General features: G+C 40.8%; 1 protein-coding gene across 7 annotated transcripts in view; it reads left to right on the top strand.

The window, feature by feature from the left end:
- Positions 1-12,844, top strand: part of PALLD (palladin, cytoskeletal associated protein) — a 206,738-nt gene that overhangs the window by 128,227 nt on the left and 65,667 nt on the right. For 2 of the 7 annotated variants that reach the window (XM_074822857.1, XM_074822855.1), the window contains exon 1: positions 11,127-11,237. The exons of the other annotated variants lie outside the window; for them this stretch is intronic. The gene's annotated coding sequence lies outside the window, so the exon portion shown is untranslated. Of the gene's footprint in view, positions 1-11,126; positions 11,238-12,844 lie in introns of those variants that run through there. 7 annotated transcript variants of the gene reach the window in all.

Below are 12,844 nucleotides of genomic sequence, written 5' to 3'. Positions count from 1 at the left end.
GCATCAAGAAAAGCCTTTCTGCACAGTTATGTTTAAATATTTTATGCTACGCTGTACATTCAGGCATGTACTGCATGATGTAGAGTTCTTTTTCGTATCAGTTGTCTGTTTTTCTTATCATGGTGAAAATGCCAAGATAGAAATGTCTTGTCACTATTTTTCTTGTGATTCCATGCAAACATATTTTAATGGTCAGCTAAACTGCACAGATTACTTTTAAACTGGGAAATAACCATTCTTTGCCTGTGGCTGTGTGGCTGCCTATGTCTACCTGTATGCTTGGATCTGTACATTCCGTATCTTTCCATGAAAGTTCTGGGAGAAATTTGCAGCAAGCAGTACTATCTTGGTTTCAGTGTGGACAAGCGTTTCTTTCAGAAGTATTTAAAATGTTTAGAAAAAGAAAAATGTATTAAGCCTACAGATTATATATTGGCCAAAACAATTTGTGATGATACTTTGAAATAGTATATTTAGCTAATAAACTTAGGGCAGCAAATATAGCACTGATTTTTAAAAAGTTTTCAGGGAGTTTCACGGGACTCTTGACTGATGAGCCCAGTATCTGAAAAATTAGTAGATAACATAGAAATAATAGAATGATCTAGAATAAAGAAATTAGAATATTAAGATCATGAATATAATGTGACATTTTGAGGGAAAAAAAATTCTAAATAGAGGTAACACCTCACAAATCTACTCAAACTCTTTGAAAGAATCAACAAGAACCATGTGGATGAGTGAAGTATAGTCAATACAGTCCAAAGGTTTTCAACACAGTCCATTTTGAAGGGCTTCTTAAAAAACTAAGTAGCCAAGGAATAAAGGCTTGACAAAATATATCTTCTTGCCCAAATAAAAATAAGTGTTTAAAAGAAAGTAAACAAAAAGAAATAAACTGACAGTTCTCAAAAAGGCAGGAGATAATCAGTTGAACTCCACACAGAACCGTGTTGAGTCTCGCACCGTTCATCATATCTGCCTCTTTTTCCAGATCAGTTACATTTAAGAAAACCAAACCAAACAAAAACCCCTTCCTGCAAACAAACAAACAAAAAAATGGTGTTCAGGTTTCAGGTGTTTAGGTACAGCAGATCTGTAAAGAATTATTTTTATCAGTTAAGTCAATGTATATTCCCATACTTTTGGCAGGAGATTTGTTGAAGTTCTGTATTAAAATATATTATTATCAGTATGTGTATCTATACATCCAGAGTATGTCAAGATTTTAAGTCTGAGAAATATGATTATGTGTTATTGAGTATGCTTTACAATATTACTAAATGTTAGTTACAATGGCAGTATTCTTAATTTTTATTACAAGGCTGAACACTAGTACAGAAATTCAGTTTTGTTTAACTGATAAAATGCTGAGGTTTTTTGATTGTTTTCATAATTCCTTTAATAACAGTAAAGGATTTTGTGGTTTATGAATTCACTGTTCCCCAGCAGCAGGTTGAAACAGTTGTTGCCAGTACTCTGAACTTGATAAATGGTTGTGCACCAGTACCTAATACCTTCATATTCAGATGATAAAACTACTCAGGCCCATTGGGTTAATGATGTGATCTTTCCTGGCACATTTCTATTCCACTGCTCCTGCAGAGCCTTCTTTTATTTGACTGCCATAACACTGATGTGGAGCTGGACAGCACAAGTACACTGGCAAAAGTGCAGGTGGGACAGCATACAGTGTGGTTCTCCGAGGGCAGCGCTTCACACCCGTGAGAAAGGTGCTGCCAAGGCTCGGTCTAGTTGCAACTGTCAATTTACTGTGTGCAGTGGAGTATATTAGTGAGTGGCTTCACTGAGGGAGGAGAAGAAAGGATTCAATCGTGCAGGCACAAACTGGCAGCTACCAAAATGAGACGATGGCATGGGGAATACATATGCTCTGCTTGCTGAAAGATTGCCACTGGGGTCAATGCTAGCAATTTAACTATGTGAGTATTTAAAGAGAGAAAACCTGTACTTTGAAACCTGTTTGACCAGACAGAGAGAGGTCTGGAATTGTCATTGAAAGTCAGTTGAGTAGTAACTTCGAGATCTATGGGAGATCATCCTTTCAGCAAGGGTAGAGGCCTAAGCTTTTGTATGCATTTATCTACGGTTTTAGATAGCTTTCTTGAGAGCATTGCGAGTTCCTCATGCAGTAGAGACAGACTTATTTGCAGAAGGGAAATACAGCACAACAACAAAAGAGCAAATGTAGAACAGCACCTCAAAACTTGAAGAATGTGTCCTCCTACGCTGAACATACCTGTTCTGGTGTCATTTGTTCCACACAGAAGAACTGATGTCAGATGAAAGGGCCTGGACAGTAGCCTGAACACCTGCTGGAGATGATGGAGTTGTTCTGAAATAAACCAGTATTGCTGCCGCCTTTAGCAGTGGAGAGGATTTGCTCCATGAGATCCCCCATTTTGTTTTCAGTGACTATTTGACAATCTCACGTCCTTGTGATTTTTGTTTATTCTTAAAGCATTTCTGTATTTTGGATTTTAATGTTAGCATTTTCTTTGTCAGTTATGAATGTTTTAATTACATCGCAAAACAGATAAATTGAAACCAGATTCTTCTGGACATAAATTCTGTTAAATTTTTCCAATATGTTTCTTTTTTTGCCATAAATTGTTTGGGGTTTTTTCTGAGGTGAATTTTAGCATGGTAGTTTAGGTATGTAATGTAAATATGATGTGGTCAATATATTTCTTACCCTGCTATTCTTATTAAGCTGTTCCCTTAACTTTTTCTAGTTTGAGAGTTTCTCACAAGTAAACAAACTTGTTCAGGCCTCTGTTGAGGGCAAGAATGCAATATAAAAATACCAGAGTCAGTTTTCTGTTGAGCTGAAAATACAACTGGCTTAATGTGTTGGGTGCAGCTGAAGGAGTGTTATAGGAAGGTGGTTGTAAATGCACCTTTGTACTCTCCCTAATTATTTTTTTCATGCACTTCTGCCCAGGAGCAGTCACTATCACCCTGTACATGAGTGACTTAACGCAGTGCTCTCTTTGTTCCACTCTGCTACATGTTTTCTGCTTCACCCAAATATCCACAGGAGCTTGTAATAATGGAAGAACTTTTAGCATTACTTAAGGACTTCTTTTCACAACTTAATACTAAGGAAACATATTGAGAAATACGGGAATGCTTCTAGACTCCCAAACAGAATTAGAAAGTTAGAAGTTTAGTTACAACTTCTTCCTTATTTTGTTGCAAAATGCTGTTTCTTGACATGCTGCCTTAGAGAGGACTGTCTCACCAGACTTTTAGTGATTTTGAATAATTTTGAATCATTACTTTGTGAAGAGTATTCCTTTTAAAGAGTCGCAGCTCAATAACTTCCTTAGTCAGATAGAAATATCTCTGCTTATTAGCTGTGTTCCAGTTGTCACTGTGGGCATATTCAGTATATATTCTCCTGAATTGTTACCACTTTCACATTTAAAGAGAGAAATCACTTCTTGCAGGATTCCTTGATATTTATTTAAAAAATGACTATCACATAGATGCCTGCGATATTCCACTTCAGAAGACTAAATCTAAAAGATATGAACAAAAAATACAGTGACCAGCAGGGCTAATGCTTTTAGTTAAGTGTTCCTCCTTGCTTGCTGTTGGTCTTACATATACCTGTACAGTTAGACTGTAAATTCTTTCTCATGAAGTACATGATGAGCTACTGAAACTAAGTATCAGGCAACAGTAGTAACAGTAGGGAGTGTTCTGCTAGTGAATTTACACCGACTTCCAGGGGGTAAGCTGCTCTTTAGAATATTACTTAAAAGAGTTTAGGGATAATTTGGAAGTAAAACTAGTCTCGCTTGCTTTCTTCATGTACCGTAACAGAACAGCCACTTTTTAAAAAATAGGTAGCGCTGTTGAGGGATTCCTTTTTCTCTGCAGCAAGCACCAGTTAAATCCTCAAAGGACACGCTGTAACCTGTTGTAAAGAACAATGAGAAATATGACAAGAATCCGTGAGTTTTTACACTGGAACTTGGTAACTTCGTTGTCCTTTGTTTTGCTGCCAGCGGTTTACACTCGCTTCTAGGGCAGCTTCAGAAGCGGTGCTGCTCGGGAAACCCCCCGCGGCCCGGCGCAAGGGAAGGTGAGGCTGCTGGCGGGGGGCGAGGCGGGAACCGCGGCTCGGGGGGGATCCCCGCCGCCGCGCCCCGCAGGGAGCCCGCCGGCCCGCGCGCGGCCCTCTGAGGAGGCCCCGGGCCGCGCCACCCCGCTCCGCCCCGCCCCGGCGGCGCCCCCGCCCGGGGAAGGGAAGGGAAGGGAGGGAAGGGAAGGGGCTCCTTACATGGGCATGGCCGCGGCCGGCGGCTGCCGCCGCTCGCCCGGGGCCCGGGCGGGGTGGCCCGCTGGAGCAGGGCCGCGGCCCAGCCGGGGGCGGCGCGGCCCGGCCCGGGGGGTTCAGCCAGACAAAGAACAGTCCCGACAACCAAATAAGGAAGTTGGAGCTGGAGGATTTCAGAATAGGAGCAGGGGGAGCTGGCGGGGAAGCCGTCCTGCGGCAGGGAGCCGCCTTCGGCTGGTAACAGCGGGGGCAGGTACTGGGGAGCAGGGCTCACGAACTTGTCGTTATCCTTCTGTAATCTTCTGCCAGAAAAGCTGAAGAACTCAAGCTGTGTTTGTCACATTTTCGCGTGTTTCTGAAAGCTCTTTATTGATTTTTGTTTATAAAGGAGTCGTCTTTGGCAGCCCCCTTTGTTAGCAGCCTGAAGATAAATGAGTCTTCCTTTGCCAGGGGAAAAAAATCCCGTCGTAGATAATTCCAAGCATTACAAAAAACACGTTATGAGTTTTTATCTACTGCAGTGTTCTGATGAAAACTTAGAAATTAGTCTAGAAAGGGTATGCACACCCTGAGAGGCTGAGGTGGCTTTGCACTTGAGAACAGTAGCAGAGAAAGAGAGAAAATGAGTACTAAGAAAACCATCCTGACAATCCTGATAGAAAAGCATTTTCAAAAAAAAAAAAAAAAGACTTGGTGGAAAAATATTCCAGGATATCAGAAATGCAAGTAAACTAGTGTTTTAAACATAGGTATGGAATTCGCACCCTGCGATCCTAATCCCCAGTGCCTTGGGGCTTTTTCTTTTCTACTTATATGGGCTGAATTTAAAAGGTCTTATGCCTGGTGGGAAAAGACACAACACCATTCACCTTTTCACTTCAGACTTACTTGGAGCAGGAAGAATCAACACAACAGAAACATTCAGTAGATGAAGGAGCAGCTGTGATCTCTGCTGACTGTGTGAAAGCTAGAACAGAGAAAACTAAATAGCTGTGGGCACAAACTTCAGCAGCAACGCTTAACATACTGGCCTGGTTTGCTCTGGTTTCAAAACGTTAGCAACAGAATGTCTCCTAAATTCACAGCCTTTATAGCAAACAATTACATGCACTATGAGCTTGACATCTTGATGAAAGGAAGTAAGTTATGCCTTGATCTTGAAATTATGACCAGATCAGCTCATAAACAGCTACTGAAAAACACTTTAAATATTGTGGGGAAGCCTGACTCAGAAGAAACAGCTTCTTTATCTTTCCTGACAGGCCTCCCAATTACAGCAGCTGTAAGTTACTAAAGTGCGACTAATTGAAAGATACAATGCACTCACTATTACTGTATCAGGAGTATTAGAGAATGTGGTGTTGAGATTGGAGTTAGGAACTGGGAAGGATTTACAGGTGACATTCAATTTGCTGCAACCACCTGTGACTTTGTAAGCGCCTCCTAACAATTTAAGCGTCTGAAGTGTAGGTAGACCTGTCATAGATCCAATAGTGATGCTTGCACATGTGATTTCAATATCACAGCTGAAGAGTGTTATGCCAATTTTACTGTGAAGTAGGGAAGAAACCATAGATACAATACTAACAAAACCACAGAGAGTAAGCCTTAGGCAAGGTTATTTTGCTCTTGATCCCAATATGTTGATTGAAACAGAAGAGTATTACAGGTATCTTTGTAATTTATTTCACTAATAAAAAATAGAGAATCTGAGAAGAGAGGTACAGTGAGGAGAAAATGAAGGTGCAAGGAAAAGCTGCAAGAGTTGGGAAATTAATACAGGGCAAAACCAGCTGCGCATCTTGGGAGAGAAAAGAAATTGGACAAAAACTTACAAAATAGTTCTCCTTTGTGGTGTTAGTGAAACTGGCAGCTTAACACCAATCACAAATCCTTTTGAGTCTGAGGAGTGAATCATTTTCCAGGTTATATTTTGTTATATTTAATGTAACTATTTCCAGAGCTCCTATGCATTGCTATTGTGCAGGGCAGGAAATTCTCAGGGATTACTCGTGGTCAAAACAGACTAAGAATATGGGTACCAAAGTATCTAGGTACTTTAAGGAAACCATTGGGATACTTGACTTCTCTATATGCTGCTTGTTCAACCATCACGGTTCCAGTTTCTTGTTAGGCAGTGCTTATATAGTAGATCCACGTTTTTTCTCCATGCTGTCATACGGGTTACATAGTAAGTCTAATCAATATAATTTAAACAGTTTTGTACCCTGAAGACCTTTACTATTTTAGTCTAAAAGATGAAGTGATTAGTATTATAACAAAGAAGACTTGAGCATGCGTCACTTCATCACCATGCATGTGTGTGTATACATACATGTCCATTAAAATGGTAATTGCCTTCTCATGAAAATTGACTCAGTAATAGAAACTTCTCATTTTTGTTTTCCTCTATGTATAATTAGAAGTTTGGGAAAAGGTCCTCTTTTTATTTTTGTTGAATCATGTTTTCATAGATCATAGACCTTGCAGTGTGATTTGCTTTCAAATGGTGGTTTTAGCTATGGTTTCCTCTCTGTAAAACATAACTTTGATAGTGTGTATTGGTAGAATTGAAAGTGATGGGAAGCGTTTGCTTAAATAATCTTTCTTGTAACAAAGACATAATCCTTTATTTTCCAGAAGTGCTAAGAAAAACAAAAGCCACAAACAACTTGGTATTCCTGGCTCAGGCATTGCAAATTTCACCAACAGGAAATAACACCAAACAAAGCAATTTACAGTTATGACCTCAGTGTCTGCCAACACCAGCAAAGTTAGGTAGTACACAGGATTCAAGAGACTTTTGAAATAGTGCTAAATGCTTTGGACTAGTGCATGTTTGACAATTGCCATTTCAGAGGTATAGCTGGTCTATTTTGTTTTCAGGAAAGCTTAATTTTGCTTTCTGGCCTTCTAAAGAAATCTCAAACTCTCATGCATTCCAAGAAAATCAGTGTCCTGTTCCTGGTTTAGTAATCCCTATTCAAAGCATTTAAATGTTGTCAAGTACAGTATGGGAGGGGATGTAATTTTATGGAGGTTTTTTTGTTTTAAATAAAAATTTGAAATCCACAGTGGTTGGTATGTTAAAGCCTATTTTGCATAGCTAGTGTAAATGGGATGCATTTCCTTTATGTAAGAAAAACAGGGAGATTGCTGAATTGGGCTCCATAAATCATAGAATTCAGTCAGCTGCATATGAATCAGTTTGAAAGCTTGTAAACTCTTTCAGTTCCCTATTCTAGTCCTTCAGTGTCTATGTTACTGCCATTTCCATCTGAGCTTAATGATGTTTGAACTGTAATATGATGCAAAGCTCCATTGTGGCTAGCTGAATACTCTTTGGGTTGATTTACAGGCATGCCTATATTCTTGAATTAATTTCCAGTTTTTAAGACCAAAAGAATCTCGTGTCATGTGTCTCCCCCATGTAGAAAACACCATTTGAATCTCAATCACAACTTCTTCCTAGACCTCAGAATTTTTTAGGTTTGGTTTGGTTTTCTTTCTGAAAAACATCCTGTTTTGATTTAAAGAATTTGAGAGATCTGGTCTTAACTAGCACAATCAGAATTGCACACTCCAGTGTAGCTTTTAATGCCTTTGTTATTTACCAGCTAGGATGCTAAAATTTTGCATATCATAATGAAGAAAAACCAAATAGACAAATAGATGACAGGAAATAGAAGTGTGTAGTTATTTGTAGTCTGGTAGCACCTGGAAACTAGCTGTTGTGGATGACAATGTATGTACACTATTAAAATACACTTTCTTCACTGAAGATACACCTGCAAGCAAAAAGGTTGCATTTAAATACTACAAATTATTCTGTAGTAGTTTAAGAACTTGACAGACTCTCTGAAGAAATCCATTGAGTTGTTTTATCTTCATTTGTTTTCTCTTGGGTTGCTGAGGATGTAATTACTTTGTGTAAGGTTTTCTCTCTGCGTTTTCAGCTTTTTTTTCCTGAAGTCATCCTTTTTAGTTTTTGAACTTTAAGCAATACTGATTTCATTTTATTTACAGAGTGGTATAAAAAGTGAACCTTCATTTTGTGAAGATTCCCAAAGTTTGAATGAATGCAGGCAAAAAACACCCTCATATGACTTCAGGCAGTTTGGTGTTTGCCTGTTTCACTAATGGCATTTACCATTACCTCTGTTAGTTCACAGAAATTAATTGTTGGGCTTTTTACTGCATTTTTCCAAAACCTGTTTGTTATAATTGTCATTACATTTTAAATATTTCATTTAAATATTAGGACTTCATTGGACTTGTATGCAGTTGTCTTTTTACATGTAAATTAGTTTTGCTCATTTTAGTTTGCCAGTCATGCTGTACACAGAGTACATACTCCTTCAACTAGAAACAAATGTTCCTGGGCCCAGAATGATAGGCAAAGTTATTTACAAAAAAGAATCACAGATCATATTAAGTTTTAAGTTAAGCATATGATCTTGTTTCCTTTCTCTTTGGATCTTTATCTCACATTGTGCCCCATGTTTGGTTCCCAGTAAGCTGAGCTTCATTTTCACTTTGCATGCCCAGTTACGCTTGTGGAGTCACAGTGCAGCAAATGTCTTGAACTAAGCTGACATGCACAAGCTGTCTTTTTGCTTTCATCTTCCATCCCCATGATGTGAACATGAGCATACATGCACCGACATAAAATTCTTCTCCAGAATTCTTGTAACATATGTGCAAAATACGGGCAATGTCAGATCTGTGACAGAAGAAAATGTGAGAGAACTCAGTTGTCTTTACTGCAGTATTAACTCACTGTTATAATCAAATACAAAGGAGAAGGTGCAGTTAAGAGATGTAAAGTCCAGGTACTGTTTTTCTATAATTGGCTTTTCCTACCATACATCAGCCTGTTCTTTGTTGTGTGTGTTCGATTATCTGCAGCTATTACTGGCTGAACTGTGTTCTGCTTGTTAGATAGAATACTATCCTCGACCAGCATATTTACCCAAAATCTTATAGAGACCTGACTAGTGATGAGTGATACTCTTTTTATCTTTGTACTATCTTAATACTATGTGTATGAGCTACCATGCTTCTTCCCCATAGTCATGTACCAGAATTGGAGACTGAGTGCTAGTGCAGTGCCAGTCTTCTCTCTGCCAGGATCTGACATGTCGCTCTCTCTTCTAGTGATGAGGAGATGCTTTATTTCCGCTTCCCTTTTTCCTAGTTGGCAGCATTCCTCTGTTCTCCCCTTTATGTTCTGGAGTGATCGAGCGATGTGGAGTGAGTTCTGAGTCCTAAAGAGGGCTGGATGGTGAAAAGGGGTGAAGGGGGTTGAGTAAGCAGGGGAAGTTTTGGTGCCACCTTGTTCTGCTTCGTCCACCATAGAATGAAATTTCTCAGGCACAGGTCTTGCTCATCTTGGGGGTTCATACCAGTTGGAGGAAAATAGTTATGATGATGTTCTTGTGTAAACCCAACAGATTCCAGACATCCAGAACTGGACTGGTAACACACACTGACTGGAAAGTGGAGCCTAAAGAAGAAAGAGGAGCTCCCTTACTTTTAGCTGCCATTGTCCAGGATGTTTAATAGTAGTGAGGTAAAAGAGCATTCGTACACTTCTTTTTGCTGTCCACATTGCAGAAAATTCAAGTGATACCACTGATCACCTCTGCGGACTGAGCATGGATTTGAGAATAGAGGTTTTATAGATGTATCTTTTGAGATTGTCATCTGGTTTTAAGCAGATGTTTAAGTAGATGTTACTGATGATTAGTTGTGTTCTACTATTACTTATAAAACTGATGTTGGCATGTATTCTGTAAGAAAGCTCTGGATCCAGACCAAGTGGGTTCTAGTAGGAAGGGTATGAGCCAACAACAGAAACCTGTTCTTCAGTCTTCATCTCCTTGTGGAAAAAATTAAAAAAAGAAGTATCTACCTCCAAATGGTGCTGTTAGTGGAATATGCAGTAGTAAATAATGTATTTACAGTAAGTGTTTGACACTCGGGATGGTTTTGCATAATTAGACTGCAAAACAGCATGAATTTTGTAACATACAGGAAATCTTCTCTGGACTCTGATGCTATTCTCTGACAGGTGAAGAAGACACAGGAGACAGTAAAACATGACTAAAGTGTGCGATAGCGATACGGTTTTTCTGAAAAAAAGTTTTAAATTCAGTTTAACCTGAGAACTCAGGGACTTGGTAGTGGCATAAGTATGATTTAAAAAGAACAGAAGTCTTAGAAAGCTTAGAAGAGTAGCTTTGAGACGTGGCTTCCGCAGTTCTACGTTAAAACCTGTAGCCATCCCACCCGCGTTGTCATGTAGGCAAAAACGATGTGAAAATCATGGAAACTTTTCCTACGCAGAAAAGCTAATGTAAACTTTCGTGGCAGCACTTTTGTGCAGCTGTATGGCAGCGTGGAAGAGCCTGGGATGTCTCCTCTGCTCTCCAGGCAGCTGCAGCGCCTGCTTCTGCTTTAGGGGGAATGTCTCAAGCTTTTCTACTGGCTGTGGATGCCGAGTTGCTGGAGGGAAGAAAGTGAACTTCCAGCGTGGGACCCGAGCCTTTTTTGGCAAAAAGCGTGTCAAAAGCCCCAGTTCTTGCCGCGCCGGGGGGAGAGCTATTAAGACTTAGGCGGCGGCAACAGGGAAAGGCGCTACGCTACGGAAAACCCCCCTTTCGCCGCCGTTCCCCGCAGCCTAGTAACGCCTCCCGCCGGCACCGGGGAGCCCGGGGTGACCGCGGGACTCTTAACGTGAAGCCGCCGGAGTGGGACGCGCCGGCGGCGGCTCCCTGAGTCACGGCGCGGTGCCTGCGCCGCCGGGCCCGCCCTATATATCGCCGGTACCTGCGGCCGCCGCGCCGTTCCCCGTCCCGCTCCCGCCGACGGGCTCCCGCAGTCCTGCGCCCGGGTATGTGGTAGCTGCCCACGTAAGCCGTGCGAGGTAAGATGGCAGGGCGCTTTCCTCCGTTCGTTTGTACGCGACGCGGGTTTCTTCAGATGGGGCGAGCGCCCGGCAGCAGCGCTGATGGAAGGCGAGAGGTTAGGGCAGATCGTGCTCACCGCGTTTCGTTCGAGTGCTGCTTTTTTGCGCGACTCTTTGTGGCCCTTTGAGTTCGCCACATCGGCTGTAGTTGCGTTCGAGTTTGGCTGATGCGCTTTATTCGCCGACCTTGGCCGTCCCCTTGGTGTTTCCGAATACGAAAAAGGATGCTGTTGTGGCGGCAGCGGCTCTCTGTATCTCTGTAGCTCAAGACTTGCTAAATCAGTTGTTAGTTTGTTAGTAAATATGACAGAGCAGTAAAATATGAGTGCTTTCGCAGCCTGCTTTGTAGGAGACTTCTGTGGGAACCCGGTGATACTCCTGGATGAAGAGTTAGTAATGAGCAGGAGACTTGAATGTTTTAGAAAACTTACTATGGCTTTTTACCAAAATTAAACCAAAGTCAAGCAAAATACTGTGGGCTTTCTTGTCCTGTGGAATTCATTAGTCTGCAGGGAAGACATATTTGGTGACCTAACAATGATGTACTCTTGTAGCTAACGTTTTTGTCGAATGTTTATCATTGAGTGTTGAAAGGAATTTGGTGTTATTTAGTAACTTTGTAACTTAAAACAGTAACGGCTTTGGAGATTTTTTTTTTCCTTCTTTTTCAAGTCTGTAGCAGACATTTGTTTAAATTTTAATAGCGAAGACAAAAAAAGAAAAAAAGTGAAAGTTTCCTGGCAGCAAGCACATAATTAGAAAGAAGGCTGGGAAAAGTAAGACTGGCCTTCCTTATAATGATGTGTTTACAGAAACTTGGAAAGCAGAGATATGCATTGGCTATCAAAGAGAAACCAACGTCTGCTGTTGGAACATTTGGGTCAGCCTTATATTAAGGAATATGGCACTACAGAGCATACATCTAAAAATAGGAGCAGACACATTTGATGTTTCATTAGGCTTTGAGGTCAAGAAACTGTTTTTCCACAGTATTCTGTGGCTCTATTGAACTGAAACCATGATTCCTGGGACCAAACCTTATATTTCTGAAATTAACTCCGTAAGATGTATTACATATTCTACAGAAAGTTTTATGTCCACTCACAAGTCTGTGTGCACCAAAATCCACTGGAGGTCTGGGGTGGGAATAGTTATGATGATGTTCTTAAGGAAGTCCAACAGTTTCCAGGCATCCAGAGCTGGTCTGTGATTCACAATGCATACCAGACATAGAAGGATTAAGATATAGAACTGATAACAAGAGGATGGAAAAATACATATAAAAAGTTAAATGGCTCTCGGCCCATGTCCATTGATTGTATCTAAACCACTTCGCTGTGAAAAAGGGGGCAAATGCTTGTGAGAACAGGATTCCGAGAGAGATTGTGTTGCATCCTGCTTTTGGATGGGTAACAAAACCTGAAAGAACCGACTGTCTGAAATAATATCTGGTACTAATTTTCCTGGCCAGGAAGAGAAACCCTGTGAGAAGAGGTGGAGGCAAAGGAATAAGAGTTTGAATAAAAGAAACTGGGAAGATTGGGTGGGAGGTATACAGATGTTCT

This window comes from Strix aluco, chromosome 4, assembly GCF_031877795.1.
Source record: "Strix aluco isolate bStrAlu1 chromosome 4, bStrAlu1.hap1, whole genome shotgun sequence".
Lineage (NCBI taxonomy): Eukaryota > Metazoa > Chordata > Aves > Strigiformes > Strigidae > Strix > Strix aluco.
Note: the sequence above shows the minus strand (reverse complement) of the source record. Positions and strands in the feature narration are given on the sequence as shown.